We start from the raw sequence: 19864 nt of genomic DNA on the forward strand, positions 1-19864 counted from the left end.
AAGGCCCCCGGAGTAGACAACATTCCATTAGAACTACTGATGGCCTTGGGAGAGCCAGTCCTGACAAAACTCTACCATCTGGTGAGCAAGATGTATGAGACAGGCGAAATACCCTCAGACTTCAAGAAGAATATAATAATTCCAATCCCAAAGAAAGCAGGTGTTGACAGATGTGAAAATTACCGAACTATCAGTTTAATTAGTCACAGCTGCAAAATACTAACGCGAATTCTTTACAGACGAATGGAAAAACTAGTAGAAGCCGACCTTGGGGAAGATCAGTTTGGATTCCGTAGAAATACTGGAACACGTGAGGCAATACTGACCTTAATACTTATCTTAGAAGAAAGAATAAGGAAAGGCAAACCTACGTTTCTAGCATTTGTAGACTTGGAGAAAGCTTTTGACAATGTTAACTGGAATACTCTCTTTCAAATTCTGAAGGTGGCAGGGGTAAAATGCAGGGAGCGAAAGGCTATTTACAATTTGTACAGAAACCAGATGGCAGTTATAAGAGTCGAGGGGCATAAAAGGGAAGCAGTGGTTGGGAAAGGAGTGAGACAGGGTTGTAGCCTCTCCCCAATGTTATTCAATCTGTATATTGAGCAAGTAGTAAAGGAAACAAAAGAAAAATTCGGAGTAGGTATTAAAATCCATGGAGAAGAAATAAAAACTTTGAGGTTCGCCGATGACATTGTAATTCTGTCAGAGACATCAAAGGACTTCGAAGAGCAGTTGAACGGAATGGATGGTGTCTTGAAGGGAGGATATAAGATGAACATCAACAAAAGCAAAACATGGATAATGGAATGTAGTCGAATTAAATCGGGTGATGCTGAGGAAATTAGATTAGGAAATGAGACACTTAAAGTAGTAAAGGAGTTTTGCTATTTAGGGAGTAAAATAAATGATGATGGTCGAAGTAGAGAGGATATAAAATGTAGACTGGCAATGGCAAGGAAATCGTTTCTGAAGAAGAGAAATTTGTTAACATCGAGTATAGATTTAAGTGTCAGGAAGTCGTTTCTGAAAGTATTTGTATGGAGTGTAGCCATGTATGGAAGTGAAACATGGACGATAACTAGTTTGGACAAGAAGAGAATAGAAGCTTTCGAAATGTGGTGCTACAGAAGAATGCTGAAGATAAGGGGGGCAGATCACGTAACTAATGAGGTGGTATTGAATAGGATTGGGGAGAAGAGAAGTTTGTGGCACAACTTGACTAGAAGAAGGGATCGGTTGGTGAGACATTTTTTGAGGCATCAAGGAATCACAAATTTAGTATTGGAGGGCAGCGTGGAGGGTAAAAATCGTAGAGGGAGACCAAGAGATGAATACACTAAGCAGATTCTGAAGGATGTAGGTTGCAGTAGGTACTGGGAGATGAAGCTTGCACAGTATAGAGTAGCATGGAGAGCTGCATCAAACCAGTCTCAGGACTGAAGACCACAACAACAACAACAACAACAACAACCACCACCTGTGATACTTACCTACCCTTAAATCTTAGCTACAACTGTGGCGGAACATCTACTTTACTGCCAGAGGTATCAAAACGATTTTGGCTTATAATTTTCAACTCTGTCGCTATGTGACCAGGGTCCTTACTTCAAACTGATACATTTACTTTCCAAAATGGCTCTGAGCACTATGCGACTTAACTTCTGAGGTCATCAGTCGCCTAGAACTTAGAACTAATTAAACCTAACTAACCTAAGGACATCACACACATCCATGCCCGAGGCAGGATTCGAACCTGCGACCGTAGCGGTCACGCGGTTCCAGACTGAAGCGCCTTTAACCGCACGGCCACATCGGCCGGCTATTTACTTTCCTCCATCACCCTTGAATGTTTGTTATGTCCTCACGTAATCACCACACCCTGTGTGCATTTCTAAAAAAGCTGCTTGTAAAATGCTAGTTTGACTAATTATATAGAATAGCTCCAGTGACCGTATCAGGTACTAATGACGGCAGATATCGAAAGGAATCAGACGATCTGCTATGAGCATAATAGATCAGTATAGCCCATACGTAAGTGTGACATAGGTTCTGAAAATGTAAACAGTAATTTCTGGAAGAATTGCGGCGTTATTCTGGGAAAATCATGTTGAGTATATTTAGAAATCCAGATTTTGAGAACGATAGTGCGACAATTTTGCGGCCCACTCAGCATAGGAATGTAATATGATTAAAAAAATCGTTACTATTGGTGAGAATTACCCTCCATCACATACTTTAAAATGGTTTACATAGTAGACTGTATACCATTATGGCGTTCGTCTTAATTGATTCAGGTAGTTCTTGGAAAACCTAAATTTGTCTGATACCGCTTAAATCCTCTGTTCCTCCTCGCGAGTCCAGTGCTTTACCTAACGATCTACTTCGTTAGCTGATTCGCGGCTTGCCCAGGCTTCTTCAGTCTATCTCTCCAAACCATGTATTTACTATCAGGGTCACATATACGGTGTGTAGTTGTATGATGCGACCAATCAGAACACGGATGTCGACTATTCACAGTGTTTTAAACCTGGCAACGTAATCATGCATCTGTGACGCTGGTGAGGCATAGTGCTCTCTTGTCGGCCCACAAATAGTTTGTATCATCTGTTGCTTATCATATACTACTTTGAATGTTTTATACATTTCGTGTCGTTTGATTGCATCGTTCACATCACTAAATATTTCACTAACATATTTATTTACAAAATGGCACAAACACGGCAATGGTATTACGTAAAGAAGGCAAGGTTGTGGCAGAACCGTCGGTTTTTCCAAATGTAGTAGTGATAGTAAAACTCTTTCCTAGCAAATAAACAAACAGCATCTGTATTTCACTCAAACTACATACGAAATTCTGTACCGATACCCACACATGATTCCTCATACCTTCCGTGTCTAATGATCTCGTCGTCGACTAGACGTTACACGCTTATCTTGGCTTTTTCGTTCCAAATCACACGTGTTGAGATTAAATCAATACTAACCTCTTTTTAGAAGTGACAGCATAATCATTATTTTAACGCAGTGTTTTAACAGCTAAGCTCAGATCCACTGCACTGATTCTTTTATCTGTAGAGAGGATACCAGACGACTGACAGTCACTATCGCAAACAATTTTTAGCAGAATAAATTCTTCACTTGGTAATGGAGTGTACCCTATATGGAAACTTCCTGGCAGTCTAGGACTGTACACAGGGCAGACACTCGGAACTTGAGCCTTTCCTTCCGCAGGCACTTCCCTTACCAACTTAGCTTTCCAGGTATGAATATCAGGTATTGTCACAACAGGTCAGTTTCAATCACGCTTTAATTGTAACGCTAGCATACGAATTCATTGATGTATAAATAACACTGAAAATGTGTTAAACATTTCTTGAAGAATATAGACGGGTAAGAACAAAGGAAATAACTACTCCACTAAGAGTTCTCATTTCAAAATAAATGATTTCTTTTTACTTGGTCTCAATAAGGAAGCAAGATGACCACGTCGTTGAGGCGATCTAGTCATAAATAATAGGGCTTATTAACTTATTTCAATTTTCCATCATTTTTTAAAAAAATTATTTGTTTCGACGTGGCTCACCAATTACAAAACGTTTTGAGAAGCGCCCTGTACTTAATTTCAGTGAAGCAATAAGAATTCCTATCCTTAAAAAAATTTTGTTCTACCACTGGCTAGGTGTTAATTTCACCAGTTTAAGTAAGTACCACTAATTTAACAAAACGGAAATGGTGAAGTTTCCATCTCTGATGATCTTGCTGTTTGACGGGACGCTAAACTCTTATCTTACTTCATTTCAAGAAATCAGATCGAGGAGACAATATGGAGACGCGATGAAAAGATATGAGGGAAATATGAAATAGAAATTAAAAAAGTGTACACAAAGAAGTCAGAAAAAGCATTGCCTGGGAAGGGTAAAGTTCTGGTTTCGAAACCTGGCCTGACACACCCTTTTAATCTGCTACAAAGTTTCAATTTTCAGCAGATAATAGCGACTTTTGTTTTTGCATTCAGCTATGCAGCTAACTTGAAATAACTTGAAAATAGCTTGAAAATAATCCTCTTACATTGTAAATAATTTTGAATTGAATCTTTGGAAGTGAACCAAATGGAAGAAACAATATCTTGTGTATGGTAACATTGAAATGAACTTAATTTTGTCAGTGAGCACTATTCGATCTGTTATTTGGTCGAATGATCGTTTATTTAATTATTCATTACGTAAATTTCTTTAAAAAATGGCTCTGAGCACTATGGGACTCAAATTCTGTGGTCCTCAGTCCCCTAGAACTTAGAACTACTTAAACCTAACCAACCTAAGGACATCACACACATCCATCCCCGAAGCAGGATTCGAACCTGCCACCGTAGCGGTCGCGCGGTTCCAGACTGTAGTGGCTAGAACTGCTCAGCCACACTAGCCGGCAATGTCTTCAGGCTTCACCCCCAGATATTCTGGTCATTGTAGCAGTCACAGCCGTCGTAGGTTGACCGTGGGGTTTCTTAACACTAATTTGCCTATCCACGAGCCTGTCTGGGAACGAGATATGTACTCTACAGAACGCTCTGCAGTGCACGCATTCATTAGTTACTGACTAATTGGCGTGCAGCCGAACAGTCACGCGTTCTTATTACATCAAAAATGGACTAATTAAAACGCCATGGGATTTTAACGTACCCGTCATGCCTTTGTCGAGATTTCTAATACACTCCTGGAAATGGAAAAAAGAACACATTGACACCAGTGTGTCAGACCCACCATACTTGCTCCGGACACTGCGAGAGGGCTGTACAAGCAATGATCACACGCACGGCACAGCGGACACACCAGGAACCGCGGTGTTGGCCGTCGAATGGCGCTAGCTGCGCAGCATTTGTGCACCGCCGCCGTCAGTGTCAGCCAGTTTGCCGTGGCATACGGAGCTCCATCGCAGTCTTTAACACTGGTAGCATGCCGCGACAGCGTGGACGTGAACCGTATGTGCAGTTGACGGACTTTGAGCGAGGGCGTATAGTGGGCATGCGGGAGGCCGGGTGGACGTACCGCCGAATTGCTCAACACGTGGGGCGTGAGGTCTCCACAGTACATCGATGTTGTCGCTAGTGGTCGGCGGAAGGTGCACGCGCCCGTCGACCTGGGACCGAACCGCAGCGACGCACGGATGCACGCCAAGACCGTAGGATCCTACGCAGCGCCGTAGGGGACCGCACCGCCACTTCCCAGCAAATTAGGGACACTGTTGCTCCTGGGGTATCGGCGAGGACCATTCGCAACCGTCTCCATGAAGCTGGGCTACGGTCCCGCACACCGTTAGGCCGTCTTCCGCTCACGCCCCAACATCGTGCAGCCCGCCTCCAGTGGTGTCGCGACAGGCGTGAATGGAGGGACGAATGGAGACGTGTCGTCTTCAGCGATGAGAGTCGCTTCTGCCTTGGTGCCAATGATGGTCGTATGCGTGTTTGGCGCCGTGCAGGTGAGCGCCACAATCAGGACTGCATACGACCGAGGCACACAGGGCCAACACCCGGCATCATGGTGTGGGGAGCGATCTCCTAAACTGGCCGTACACCACTGGTGATCGTCGAGGGGACACTGAATAGTGCACGGTACATCCAAACCGTCATCGAACCCATCGTTCTACCATTCCTAGACCGGCAAGGGAACTTGCTGTTCCAACAGGACAATGCACGTCCGCATGTATCCCGTGCCACCCAACGTGCTCTAGAAGGTGTAAGTCAACTACCCTGGCCAGCAAGATCTCCGGATCTGTCCCCCATTGAGCATGTTTGGGACTGGATGAAGCGTCGTCTCACGCGGTCTGCACGTCCAGCACGAACGCTGGTCCAACTGAGGCGCCAGGTGGAAATGGCATGGCAAGCCGTTCCACAGGACTACATCCAGCATCTCTACGATCGTCTCCATGGGAGAATAGCAGCCTGCATTGCTGCGAAAGGTGGATATACACTGTACTAGTGCCGACATTGTGCATGCTCTGTTGCCTGTGTCTATGTGCCTGTAGTTCTGTCAGTGTGATCATGTGATGTATCTGACCCCAGGAATGTGTCAATAAAGTTTCCCCTTCCTGGGACAATGAATTCACGGTGTTCTTATTTCAATTTCCAGGAGTGTAATATGGCCTTATATACTATAACCAAAATGAAAATTATTTCATAAGTTGATAGGCTGTATAATAAAATGAATGAAATTACTGAAGAAAGTAAATTAATTTGAAAATTGAAGGCCATTTCTCCTCCATCATTGTTCAGTTGCGAAATTTTGGTATGGTTAACTTCAGTAATCAGTCTAAGAAAAGAAGAATTACATAGATTTCAGTAGGCCCTGAGGCAATATTGTAAAACTAGATCGTTTTAGAAGCTAACGCAGATATTTCCAAAATACAGTAGTATCTACGATTGCGCCATTGCTTTTATGAAATAGATATGATACTGTGTGACTGTTGTAATAAACTTATAAACTGAGATTTATTAGTGAAATATAATTACTTCTCTCAGGATAATTGAAGTTGGATGTTGAGGTTTAAGTGCCGCAGCAGAGAATAACCGATCATAGTGCTGCTACTCACTTAGTCAGTCAGCTCCTTAGATGACCTCACATACCTGAATACACAATGAAGATCCACTGAAGTAGACTGTACATGTGGTTGGTAATTAAATATTGTAGTGGAATATGAAGCAAAACCAAATTGGAGAGTATCGCCAGTGACATTGCTATCTGCCATAAATAGAAACTTTGGTTCAAGAAGTGCCACCGGTCAGACTTCGGTATTCTATAAAGAGTGCAACCCGTGACTGTAGAGCAGCTGTAGCCCGAACTACCTTATCCCTTCCTTAGGTCACGTCCCCAGTACCTCTCCCAGCCTCCTTAATCACCGAAATACGTCACACTTTCCAGCGCAAGGCCATATCCCACCCCGCTCTCATCAATCTGAAATGTCCTATCACTTCTCATTCCTCCATTCATACCTTTTACCAGGAGCTGACCTCGTGTAGCTTGACGCCGTCGCCGTCGCCGTCGCCGTCGCCGTCGCCGTCGCCGTCGCCGTCGCCGTCGCCGTCGCCGTCGCCGTCGCCGTCGCCGTCGCCGTCGCCGTCGCCGTCGCCGTCGCCGTCGCCGTCGCCGTCGCCGTCGCCGTCGCCGTCGCCGTCGCCGTCGCCGTCGCCGTCGCCGTCGCCGTCGCCGTCGCCGTCGCCGTCGCCGTCGCCGTCGCCGTCGCCGTCGCCGTCGCCGTCGCCGTCGCCGTCGCCGTCGCCGTCGCCGTCGCCGTCGCCGTCGCCGTCGCCGTCGCCGTCGCCGTCGCCGTCGCCGTCGCCGTCGCCGTCGCCGTCGCCGTCGCCGTCGCCGTCGCCGTCGCCGTCGCCGTCGCCGTCGCCGTCGCCGTCGCCGTCGCCGTCGCCGTCGCCGTCGCCGTCGCCGTCGCCGTCGCCGTCGCCGTCGCCGTCGCCGTCGCCGTCGCCGTCGCCGTCGCCGTCGCCGTCGCCGTCGCCGTCGCCGTCGCCGTCGCCGTCGCCGTCGCCGTCGCCGTCGCCGTCGCCGTCGCCGTCGCCGTCGCCGTCGCCGTCGCCGTCGCCGTCGCCGTCGCCGTCGCCGTCGCCGTCGCCGTCGCCGTCGCCGTCGCCGTCGCCGTCGCCGTCGCCGTCGCCGTCGCCGTCGCCGTCGCCGTCGCCGTCGCCGTCGCCGTCGCCGTCGCCGTCGCCGTCGCCGTCGCCGTCGCCGTCGCCGTCGCCGTCGCCGTCGCCGTCGCCGTCGCCGTCGCCGTCGCCGTCGCCGTCGCCGTCGCCGTCGCCGTCGCCGTCGCCGTCGCCGTCGCCGTCGCCGTCGCCGTCGCCGTCGCCGTCGCCGTCGCCGTCGCCGTCGCCGTCGCCGTCGCCGTCGCCGTCGCCGTCGCCGTCGCCGTCGCCGTCGCCGTCGCCGTCGCCGTCGCCGTCGCCGTCGCCGTCGCCGTCGCCGTCGCCGTCGCCGTCGCCGTCGCCGTCGCCGTCGCCGTCGCCGTCGCCGTCGCCGTCGCCGTCGCCGTCGCCGTCGCCGTCGCCGTCGCCGTCGCCGTCGCCGTCGCCGTCGCCGTCGCCGTCGCCGTCGCCGTCGCCGTCGCCGTCGCCGTCGCCGTCGCCGTCGCCGTCGCCGTCGCCGTCGCCGTCGCCGTCGCCGTCGCCGTCGCCGTCGCCGTCGCCGTCGCCGTCGCCGTCGCCGTCGCCGTCGCCGTCGCCGTCGCCGTCGCCGTCGCCGTCGCCGTCGCCGTCGCCGTCGCCGTCGCCGTCGCCGTCGCCGTCGCCGTCGCCGTCGCCGTCGCCGTCGCCGTCGCCGTCGCCGTCGCCGTCGCCGTCGCCGTCGCCGTCGCCGTCGCCGTCGCCGTCGCCGTCGCCGTCGCCGTCGCCGTCGCCGTCGCCGTCGCCGTCGCCGTCGCCGTCGCCGTCGCCGTCGCCGTCGCCGTCGCCGTCGCCGTCGCCGTCGCCGTCGCCGTCGCCGTCGCCGTCGCCGTCGCCGTCGCCGTCGCCGTCGCCGTCGCCGTCGCCGTCGTCGGTATCATTGCTATAAACAGCCTCGGATGCCGTATTAAGTTACTCGGGATACGCGTAACCATGAAATCATTTTTGAGTGAAGTGTTAATTCTGGGATGACTTTAATTATCGATTTTCAGTTTGCGTATGTCGTATTTTCACGTGCCGCCGCGGGACAAACATTCTACCATTATTTAGCATGGCGTTTGATGAACATTATCATCAAATTATGGCGAGCATTCATTTAAACATTTAATTTGGACAGTTATAGTTGCATCAGCGCATTAGACTCTGAACTGCTCTGTTAGCCAGATTGTGTTGATTCTTTTTTTTTTTTCATCTGTGACTTTCAGAAAATATAGAACGTTTTTTTTTTACGATCGTTTTTGATTATGAACCCCAGACAATCTCCTAATTCCTCAGAGCTATAAGCTGTAGCTATAAGTGTATTTCTCAGATGAAGTGGGCACTAGGAATTCTAATTACAGGCTTCACGTTTTGCTAATCACTTTCTGGTTGCCAAAATTATAGTTAGAGAGCCAGTGTTGAGAACGGCAAAACAACAGCATAAATAATAGGAACACTTATATAACAATTAATTTCACCCGCCGCCCCACATATGGTTAATCGGCCGTGAAGTGTTTCTACATTCTTCAAACATTTATACAACAGTAAATTTCAACCCGCCGCCCCACACTCTGAATACGAAAGGAAGGTCAGACGCTTGGTTTCTGTTCTGGTTTGTTTTCTTTCTTCTTCTTACTTATGTAGAGAGCGTGTCTTATTTGCTTCTCCGGGTAGCCGCTCTCGCGAAGGGTTTCACGTATATGCTGTTACTCGGTAGGCAGACACACTCACTGCAGCATATGCCTCGCGCTCTGTCTTCCAGTGTGCTGAGCACAGATTTGTGTTGGGCTGCTTGGTGGCAGATATTGGCGTTTACGTACAGGTCCGTATGTGTCTTTCCCTGTAGACGGAATATCCCAGCGTGCCATCAGAATTTTTCTTTATCAGAACGTCTGGGAACCGCAAGCATCCAATCTCTTACATCTTCATAGTGAACCTAATGTTGTCGTGTATGCAGTTAAGGTGCTATATCTGTAGAACGCCTTTGGTTTCAGGTGCTTGCATTCGAGGTTTGTTCCCTCCAAGTTTTCAGGTGTAGTGACAATTGCGTAGCCGAGTGGTTGCACCTGTAGCTGTAGCAGTTTTTCTTATACATACTAATCTAGTTCAGTTTCTGACTGGAATCTCACAGTCTAAAGTAGAATTGCCTTCAGTGATGAGTTCCACTTAGAAAGATTGTGCAGAGACAGCGGTGCGATATCAACCTGTCACCCGCCATACTGCCCAACAACCAGGAGTCGTGGTCTGGGGTAGTATTTCTTTTCATAGCAGGATCCCTTTGGCTGTCATCTACGGCACCCTTACAGCACAGCGATACGTAGGCGATATTCTACGCCCCGTTTCGTTGCCTATCAGCTTACATTTCAGCAAAATAATGCCCGACTACACACAGAGTTTGCGTCACTAGTCTTCGTGCTTCCCAGACCCTACCTCGGCTAGAAAGGTCACCAGATATCTTCCCAGCTGAGAACGTTTGGAGCGTCATGGGCAGGCCCTCCAACAGTTTTGGGATTCTGACGATCTAACAAGCCAATTGGACAGAATTTGGCACAATATACTTCAGGAGGACATTTAACAACGCTGTCAATCAATGACAATCCGAATAACTGTTTACTTAAAAGCCAGATGTGGACAACGGGTTATTGACTTTATCAGTTTGTGAAACTCGTTCTCTTGAATAACTCATCTAAATTTTCTGGAGTTATCATCATTTGTTTGTCTGCATATGTACATCTATTGATTTCCGCGCATTCGGGTAAATTTATTTTTATTTTTGTTATTAATTTATTTACACTCATACTCATAAATTAAGGATAAAGCTGATACAATGTGAAACAATCCTCTGGTGGGTGGTTTGCGGCTTTAAATCACCTCTGGGTATGACCATGCAGTGCATTTGACCTGCGGTCGTCGCACGGTGGCGCTGGCAGCAGCCCCCATACACAGATGTGTGCTGGCGCATGTAAGTGTACGGTGCAGCAAGTAAGTGTGCAGACATTTTTGGACGTGCTAATGTTGACTGTTGAAAATGGCTCAAAGAACACATATTGGTGATGTTATGAGGGGTAGAATACTAGGGCCACTAGAGTCTGGTCAAACAACAGGTCGTAGCACGAGCCCTCAGTGTGCCACAAAGTGTGATCTCAAGATTATGGCAACGATTCCAGCAGACAGGAAACGTCTCCAGGCAGTACGGGACGTCCACGGTGTACAACACCACAAGAAGACCAATATCTCACCATCAGTGCCCGCAGACGGCCACGGAGTACTGCAGGTAGCCTTGCTCAGGACCTTACCACAGCGACTGGAACAGTTGTCTCCAGACACACAGTCCACGGACGACTGAACAGACATGGTTTATTCGCCCGGAGACCTGCAAGGTGGATTCCACTGACCCCTGATCACAGGAAAGCCCATAAAGTCTGGTGTCAAGTACACAGTACATGGTCATTGGAACAGTGGTCCCAGATTATGTTCATGAACGAGTCCAGGTATAGTCTGAACAGTGATTCTCGCCGGGTTTTCATCTGGCGTGAACTAGAAACCAGATACCAACCCCTTAATGTCCCTGAAAGGGACCTGTATGGAGGTAGTGGTTTGATGGTGTGAGGTGGGATTATGATTGGTGCACGTCACCCCTGCGTGTCTTTGACTGACGAACTGTACCAGGTCAGGTGTATAGGGACGTCATTTTCAGGGGTGCAGTGGGTACCACCCTCCTTCTGATAGATGATAACGCATGGCCCCACCGAGCTGCCATCGTCGAGGAGTACCTTGAAACAGAAGATATCAGGCGAATGGAATGGCCTGCCTGTTCTCCAGACCTAAACCCCACCGATCACGTCTGGGATGCTCTCGGTCGACGTATCACTGCACGCCTTCAAACCCCTACGAAACTTCAGGAGCTCCGACAGGCACGGGTGCAAGAATGGGAGGCTATACCCCAGCAGCTGCTCGACCACCTGATCCAGGGTATGCCAACCCGTTGTGCGGCCTGTGTACGTGTGCATAGTGATCATATCCCATACTGATGTCGGGGTACATGAGCAGGAAACAGTGGCTTTTTGTAGCACATGTGTTTCGGGACGGTTTTCTCAACTTATCACCAATACCGTGGACTTACAGATCTGTGTCGTCTGTGTTCCCTATGTGCCTATGTTATTAGCGCTAGTTTTGCCACGTTGTGTGGCACCACATTCTGCAATTATCCTTAATTTATGAGCGTGAGTGCATTTACACTACTGGCCATTAAAATTGCTACACCAAGAAGATGACGTGCTACAGACGCGAAATTTAACCGACAGGAAGACGATGCTGCGATATGCAAATAATTAGCTTTTCAGAGCATTCACACAAGGTTGGCGCCGGTGGCGACACCTACAACGTGCTGACATGAGGAAAGTTTCCAACTGATTTCTCATACACAAACAGCAGTTGACCGACGTTGCCTGGTGAAACGTTGTTGTGATGCCTCGTGTAAGGAGGAGAAATGCGTACCATCACGTTTCCGACTTTATCAAAGTCGGATTGTAGCCTATCGCGATTGCGGTTTATCGTATCCTGACATTGCTGCTCGCGTTGGTCGAGATACAATGACTGTTAGCAGAATATGGAACCGGTGGGCTCAGGAAGGTAATACGGAACACCGTGCTGGATCCCAACGGCCTCGTATCACTATCAGTCGAGATGACAGGCATCTTGTCCGCATGGCTGTAACGGATCGTGCAGCCACGACTCGATCCCTGAGTCAACAGATGGGGACGTTTGCAAGACAACCATCTGCACGAACAGTTCGACGACGTTTGCAGCAGCATGGACTATCAGCTCGGAGACCATGGCTGCGGTTACTCTTGACGCTGCATCACAGACACGAGCGCCTGCGATGGTTTACTCAATGACGAATCTGGGTGCACGAATGGCAAAACGTCATTTTTTCGGATGAATCCATCTTCTGTTTACAGCATTATGATGGTCGCATCCGTATTTGGCGACATCGCGGTGAACGCACATTGGAAACGTGTATTCGTCATCGCCATACTGGCGTATCACCCGGCGTGATTGTATGGGGTGCCAATGGTTACACCTCTCGGTCACATATTGTTCGCATTGAGGGCACTTTGAACAGTGGACGTTACATTTCAGATGTGTTACGACCCATGGCTCTATCCTTTATTCGATCCTTGCGAAACCCTACATTTCAGTAGGATAATGCACGACCGCATGTTGCAGGTCCTGTACGGGCCTTTCTGGATACAGTTAGAATGTTAGACTGCTGACCTGGCTAGCACATTCTCCAGATCTCTCACCAATTGAAAACGTCTGGTCAATGGTGGCCGAGCAACTGGCTCTTCACAATACGCCAATCACTGCTCTTGATGAACTCTGGTATCGTCTTAAAGCTGCATGGGCAGGTGTACCTGTACACGCCATCCAAGCTCTGTTTGACTCAATGCCCAGGCGTATCAAGGCCGTTATTACGGCCAGAGGTGGTTGTTCTGGGTACTGATTTCTCAGGATCTATGCACCCAAATTGCGTGAAAATGTCATCACATCTCAGTACTCGTATAATATATTTGTCCAATGAATTCCCGTTTATCATCTGCATTTCTTCTTGGTGTAGCAATTTTAATGGCCACTAGTGTACTTTTCGCGTGTTATAGACCTGCTTTCTCCCTGCTGCGAAACAGCAAACTGCGCAACTGCAACACACTCGAGTGCCGCGGGTGGCCACACTCCAGGCATGGCCTACTTCAATAGGCACGAGCGCCTGCAGGCCAAACAAACCTACTCATCCCGCATGCTGGTAAATGATCTGCAACCAGTACAACAACAAAATGCAGCTGCGTAGTCCACTGCCAGCAGAACACACTTCCAAGACCGCGGCACTGCGCTCGCGGGCACTATTTTCCTGCGACATGTCACATGTTCGGTGTCATCTCGTGCAGTATCCGTGCGCCGCGACGGTATTTACGCCGGCTCTCAACAATGGGTCGGCAGTTGGGTCTCAGTTGTCCAACCCCGTCATTCTTTCGAGTTGTCCGGGCCAGGCGCCGCCTGCATCCGAAGCCCATCAATCGGGCTCTCGCTAAGAACCGTCGTCGGACAGTCTCCATGCAGTGTTTAATTTGAAATCTCAATCAAGCTTAGAACAGTGACTTTACTTCTTCAGACATTGACCTGACGCTGGTAATCACCGATTGCGTTTTTACTTCAAAGCAATGCAAGTGAACGCTGTCTTGGGCCTTTTTGTTACTCGCTTGGGCCTTCGGCCACTCAGACATTATTAGCTTTCCTTGTTGGGATTAAGTACCAACGAACTTTTCATTTGTTCAAACGGTTCAAATGGCTCTGAGCACTATGGGACTTAACATCTGAGGTCATCAGTGCCATAGAACTTAGAACTACTTAAACCTAACTAACCTAAGGACATCACAAACAGCCATGCCCGAGGCAGGATTCGAACCTGAGACCGTAGCGGTCGCGCGATTCCGGACTGAAGCGCCGAGAACCGCTCGGCCACACCGGCAGACCTACGAAGGAGACTGCCTACACTACGCTTGTCCGTCCTCTTTTTAGAATACTGCTGCACGATGTGGGATCCTTACCCGGTAGGACTGACGTAGTACATCGAAAAAGTTCAAAGAAAGGCAGCACGTTATGTATTATCACGAAATATGGGAGAGAGTGTCACAGAAATGATACAGGATTTGGGCTGGAAATCATTGAAAGAAAGGCCTTTTTCGTTGCGACGGAATCTTCTCACGAAATTCCAATCACCAGCTTTCTTCTCCGAATGCGATAGTATTTTGCTGACACCGACCTACATAGGGAGGAACGATTACCACAATAAAATAAGGGAAATCAGAGCTCGTACGGAAAGATATAGGTGTTCATTCTTTCCGGCCGCTATACGAGATTGGTATAATAGAGACTTGTGAAGGTGGTTCGATGAACCCTCTTCCAGGCATTTAAATGTGATTTGCAGAGTATCCATGTAGATGTAGATGTAGGTGTAGGTGTAGATTGTCAAATATGATCGTTTTGGTGGTCCAGGTGTTATGGTGTGGAGAGGCGTAACGTTGTACGAGCGTACTACGATCCAAATTTTTGAACACGGAACAGTCATTAGTGAGTGTTATTGTAACAGTGTACTCATTATTCACCATCTTTTCAAGGGTGCATTCGGCCATGACTTCATTTTTGTGGATGAAAATTGTGACGTTCTAGTTGGGTCGTTTAGTATACCCCTAAAATGCTACAGATTCTATCCCTAGTGAGTTACAGTGATATAAAACTCCCCATAAGATCATGCAGATTAAAAGTAATGGAAGTCGTGCGATGGAAAACGCCTGGCCCAATAAAGCGATCAGCCAGAACGTTAAGACAACCGACCTACTTCCGATATAAACCAGTCATGGTGAAGCCAGCGTCACCTGGCGAGCAATGACTGCTAGTCAGACCCACGCATGGTGCATCTCTTATCAGTGAGCGTGCCGGTCGTGTGTCGACTGGGGAAGGCGCGCGATCAATCTGAGTTTGACGGAGGGCAGAGCGTGATGGCCCGGAGGCTCAGCACGAGCATTCCGGAAGCTGCACGATTTTGGGAGTTCGAGGAGTGCTGTGGTGAGTGTCTTCAACACGGGGCCAATCCAAGGTGAAAACACATACAGATGTCGTGGGGTTGGGCGGCCACCCCTCATTACAGATGGGCGTCGTAGACAGAGCAGACTAGTAAAACACAAAAGGAAGCGAACTGTGGCTGAACTAAAATCAGGCTTTAATGCTGGGCATATACAAGTGTGTCTGAACACACAGTGTACCGAACACTCCTAACGATATGCCTCCGCAGTCGATGACTAGTTTATATAAATGATATGCCTTCTAGTATTACAGGTGATTCAAAAATATTTCTGTTTGCTGATGACACTACCTTGGTAGTGAAGGATCTTGTGTGTAATATTGAAACATTATCAAATAATGTAGTTCATGATATAAGTTCGTGGCTTGTGGAAAATAATTTGATGCTAAATCACAGTAAGACTCAGTTTTTACAGTTTCTAACTCACAATTCAACAAGAACTGACATTTTAATCAGACAGAATGGGCATGTTATAAGCGAGACGGAACAGTTCAAGTTCCTAGGCGTACGGATAGATAGTAAGCTGTTGTGGAAAGCCCATGTTCAGGATCTTGTTCAGAAACTAAATGCCGCTTTATTTACCATTAGAACAGTTTCTGAAATAAGTGACATTTCAACACGAAAATTAGTATACCTCGCATATTTTCATACGCGTATGTCATATGGTATTATTTTTTGGGGTAATTCTTCTGATTCAGAAAGGGTATTTTTGGCTCAAAAACGGGCTGTTCGAGCTATGTATGGTGTAAGTTCGAAAACCTCTTGTCGACCCCTATTCAATAGTCTGGGAATTTTGACATTGCCCTCACAGTATGTACTTTCTTTAATGTCGTTTGTTGTTAGCAATATTAGCTTATTCCCAAGAGTTAGCAGCTTTCACTCAGTTAATACTAGGCAGAAATCAAATCTGCATGTGGAATGCACTTCCTTGACTCTTGTGCAGAAAGGAGTGCAGTATTCTGCTGCATCCATTTTCGATAAGCTACCACAAGAACTCAAAAATCTTAGCAGTAACCCAAACACTTTTAAGTCTAAACTGAAGAGTTTCCTCATGGCTCACTCCTTCTATTCTGTCGAGGAGCTCCTGGAAGAGCTAAAAAATTAAGCAAATTCCAGTGTTACATTCTTGATTTTCTTTATTTAAACTAACGACTTGTCGCCTGAATATGTTTCTTATATTTCATTTTATCTGTTTCTACAATCGTGTTATAATTTCATGTATTGACTCGTTCCATGACCATGGAGACTTCTCCTAAATGTGGTCCCACGGAACAATAAATAAATAAATAAATGTGCCAATGTCAACACTACAGCATCTGCAACTACGACTGAGATGGGCACGTGGCCATCGGCACTGGACGTTGGCGCATTGGCAGGGCGTTGCGTGATCTGATGAATCCCGATACAGTCTTCATCACGCCGGTGGGAGGGAGCGAATCCGTCGCCTTACAGGGAAACAGCTCTTTGACACCTGTACTGCAGGACGGAGACAAGCTAGCGGCAGCTCCATTATGGTCTGGGGAACATTCACGTGGACATCCATGAGTCCATGGAGCTCGTGCAATGCACGCTGACGGCTAAGGAGTATCTTACACTGGTTGCAGACCACGTGCACCCCTTCACGACGATCACGTTTACCAATGACAGTGGCATTTTTCAACAAGATAGTGCGCCATGTCACAAGGCCAGGAGTGGGATGGAGTGGTTCGAGGAACGCAGTGGCGAGTTCCACTTGATATGCTGGCCCACCAGCTCGCCAGATCTGAATCCGATCGATCACATTTGTGATGTGATTGAACGCGGCATCAGAGCTCATCGCCCCTTCCCCGAAATTTACGGGAATTAGGTGACTTGTGTACGCAGATAGGGTGCCAATTCCCGCCACCGACCTACAAGCTCTTATTGCTTCCATGCCACGACGCGTCGCGGCTGTAATCCGTGCCAAAGGTGGATATACCGACTGTTAGGTAGGCGTTCATGACGTTCTGCCTGATCAGTGTATGCGTATGATAAATCACATAAACATATTGATAACTGGATCTACAAAACTGCAAAAGGAAACTAAGGGTCTCTACAGCAATGTGATTTATTGCTAAAAGACATCACAAACATTCTATCTACAAAATCAAGAATGCAACAATAATTAACGGACAAGGGATTGAAAACATGTACCAAAGGCTTGGCACAGGTAGGTGGGTACGTGATAGAAGCAATATGAAGCTGTTTCCGAAATATGACCAGCGACTGCAGAAAAAGTTAATGAGTTGAGGAAAAGGACTGGAAAGGCATCACCAATCACCAGTACCCTCGCCTAAGTACAAGATGGGTGGAATTAGATGACTGTGATAGCTATATCAGCAAAACGAAACCCTGGTTCAAGATAAATGAATTCCAACTCACCTTGGACGCAAATACGACCCATGCTTACCACTATACTGGTGTCCGAGAGCAAGAGACAGCTGCAGTAATGGCTGAGCACTCTAGGTTCAGCTCCAGCGTCTCAGTTCTGCTCTAAGTTGGAGACATCTCGGTCTGCAAATGGCTCTGATCACTATGGGTCTTAACATCTGAGGTCATTAGTCCCTCTCGGTCTGCAGCCCTCTGCAATGATCTGTGGACAAGTGTCTTCTATGGCACCATGAGGAAGCATATCCTTTACAGCGCTCTGTAAGAATTGTGTACTTAGTCTACTCTCTAAAACTTGGCAGGTTCTTGCCAGTGTCGCAATCTCTATGAACAATTGCAGAAGACCTTGCAAGTTCTGATCAAGGATAATTTAATAGAAATGCAAACAAATTCCTACTCTTGCGAATATTGCTGTGGTTAACCAGTGAACTATTTTTCTCCCCTGGCACAGGGAAGTACGCCGGCCGAAGTGGCCGTGCGGTTAAAGGCGCTGCAGTCTGGAACCGCAAGACCGCTACGGTCGCAGGTTCGAATCCTGCCTCGGGCATGGATGTTTGTGATGTCCTTAGGTTAGTTAGGTTTAACTAGTTCTAAGTTCTAGGGGACTAATGACCTCAGCAGTTGAGTCCCATAGTGCTCAGAGCCATTTGAACCATTTGAACAGGGAATTACACAGAAAATCTCCCCTACTATGTAACAGGTTTCCAGTTAAGCCAATGAGAAGGCATCCATGAATACATGGGGGGGATTTATGCCCCACTGCAAAAATAATTACTATGATCCAATCACAGATCTCCATACAAAATTTTGAACAAACGTTCTTTTGTGACCAGATAAAACAACATTCGTCTGGCCATAACTGTAGGTTCTTTGATTACTCGGTGATGTGTATCAAATTAGAACAAGTGAAACATTAGCTCACTTTATTACATAAATGAATAAAAGATCTACTTAACTTTCATACAGTTCTTTGCCATAGGATCGCTAGATATTTACAACTGTCAGTGGCCATCAAATCATTATTTGATGCACAGGTTAACAAACTACTCCCCTGCGGTACAAAATGCAACGTTTACAAAGTACATATCAGAAACTTTAACAGTTACTGTTCTACTCGATGATGTTGAATGGAGTAGCTGAGTTCTTGAACTGGGTCTGAGCTCTTGCGTGCTCAATACTATATTGACCTAAGCGTGAGGGCGCTGTTGTTTCTGTGATGGAGGCGTAGTCTCCTGGAGCAACTTCCACACGTCGTGCGGATTCCAGCGAGCCCTCGCTTATATGTGGCTCCTTGATTTCTGGACGATTCCATACATTCCAGCAGTCCTCCTCCGGGCCTAACAGCTGGTCCCATACACGTGGTCTCATGTTCGCTCCTGTCCTTCATATTTCTAGAAGGGATATTGCTAGAAGGGATCTTGTTCACTTTGCGCAATTAGAAGCTTTATCACGGTCTGGCCACTGTCACTCACGGTTCCTGCTGTGCTTGGTTGGCAGAGGGCTCTTCTCTGCATTTACCGGCGCAAGACACTCTCTTCCAGCAGAAACATCTTTACTACCTATGTGGTTCCACCTAGTGACTCTTCCTTTTCGCCAATCAACTGGGAGCCCAAAGGCTGTTATAATTACAAGACTCCTTCACCATACCAAAAGGGAAAACAGAGTTAATTATATTGCAGTCATTAGCAGTAGTTATTATTGCTTGCAGTTTTTGTAGCATTACTGCTTTGATTTGATTCTCAGATCTGGATATTGGATTATTAAACATGTTACGTGATAGTTTTTGGAGAATGATGCCGTGTGAGATAACGTGCTACCACGTAGAACTGTGTAGATATACCATATACGCCGTCTAAGGTGGATCGTCAATGAATGGTACATTTCAAACTAACGTTAGCACATGTGCTAATGTGCATTTTACTGTATATTGTGATTTTTAAGGCTTAATAATCATCTAAGAAAGCTACATCTACAGATATGTCCAAGTTCACAAGTGGCATTTTGATTGTAAATGTTTTATTTCTCACAAACCTTTGTATAATGTACTACATTCAATCCACTAGTAAAACAACTTGGCATTTTCTTGCATAATTCCACTAATGATTCTCGGTTACGAAGATTGACGCCTGCCTGTATTTCTTTAAATTGGAATAATACCCTAATTTCTCTTT

This window comes from Schistocerca nitens, chromosome 3, assembly GCF_023898315.1.
Source record: "Schistocerca nitens isolate TAMUIC-IGC-003100 chromosome 3, iqSchNite1.1, whole genome shotgun sequence".
NCBI lineage: Eukaryota > Metazoa > Arthropoda > Insecta > Orthoptera > Acrididae > Schistocerca > Schistocerca nitens.